Source organism: Seriola lalandi, unplaced genomic scaffold, assembly GCF_002814215.2.
Source record: "Seriola lalandi dorsalis isolate HSWRI2012SDOR001 ecotype SW California unplaced genomic scaffold, Sedor1 jcf7180002054690, whole genome shotgun sequence".
In the NCBI taxonomy this organism is placed as follows: domain Eukaryota; kingdom Metazoa; phylum Chordata; class Actinopteri; order Carangiformes; family Carangidae; genus Seriola; species Seriola lalandi.
The window spans coordinates 1,535,660-1,536,755 of NW_019525243.1; the positions used below are offsets into that span (position 1 = coordinate 1,535,660).

The 1,096-nt window shown below is 30.6% G+C and overlaps 1 long non-coding RNA gene across 1 annotated transcript in view; it reads left to right on the forward strand.

Moving 5' to 3' along the window:
* Nucleotides 1-1,096, forward strand: part of LOC147818135 (uncharacterized) — a 43,656-nt gene that overhangs the window by 32,882 nt on the left and 9,678 nt on the right. The window lies entirely within an intron of this gene.

Sequence of the window (1,096 nt, forward strand, 5' to 3'; positions counted from 1 at the left end):
TGTCAAAAAAAGTCATACTATAGTAAGACATGAAAATATCAAAAAACATCATAATATAGAAAGGCATAAAAATCTCTAAAAATGCCATAGTATAATAAGGCATAAGAACGTCAAAGAAAGTCAAAATATAATCAGGCAAAAAAAGTCGTAGTATAGTAAGACATTAAAATATCAAAAAACATCATAATATAGTAAAGCGTAAAAATCTAAAAGAACGTCATAGTACAGAAAGACATAGAAATGTCATAGTAAAGTAAGGAAAAAAAACGTCATAGTATAGGAAGGCAAAAACCAGTTGGAAGATGCAAACTCCATACAGAAAGGTACCAACACTGGGATTTGAACCCAGAGCCTTTGGACTACAAGGGACAGCGGTATCCACTACACCACCTTACCACCTCATGAATGGATCAACGTAGCAGTGCATAAAGGGACTCATAGTATAGTAATACATGAAAGTATCAAAAAACGTCATGGTATAGTAAGGCATAAAAATGTCATAGTGTAGTTAGGTATAAAAATCTCAAAAAACGTCACAGTATAGTAAAGCATAAAAATCTCAAAAAACGTCATAGTAAAATAATGCATAAAAAAATCAAAAAACGTCATAGTACATAAAGACATTAAAATGTCATAGTATAGTAAGGCAAAAAACGTCATAGTATAGGAAGGCATGAAAATGTCATAGTGCAGTTAAGCTCAAAAATCTCAAAAAACGTCACAGTGTAGTATGGCATAAAAATTTCAAAAAACATCATAGTATAGTAAGGCATAAAAACATCAAAAAACGTCATAGTGTAGTTAAGCATAAAAATCTCAAAAAACGTCACAGTATAGTAAAGCATAAAAATCTCAAAAAACGTCATAGTGTAGTAAGGCAAAAAAACGTCATAGTATAGGAAGGCATAAAAACATCGAAAACGTCATAGTACGGTAAGGCATAAAAAAATCAAAAACGTCATAGTACATAGACATTAAAATGTCATAGTATAGTAAGGCATAAAAACGTCATAGTATAGTAAGGTATAAAAATCTCAAAAAACATCATAGTACAGAAAGACATAAAAACGTCAGTATAGTAAGGCAAAAATAACGT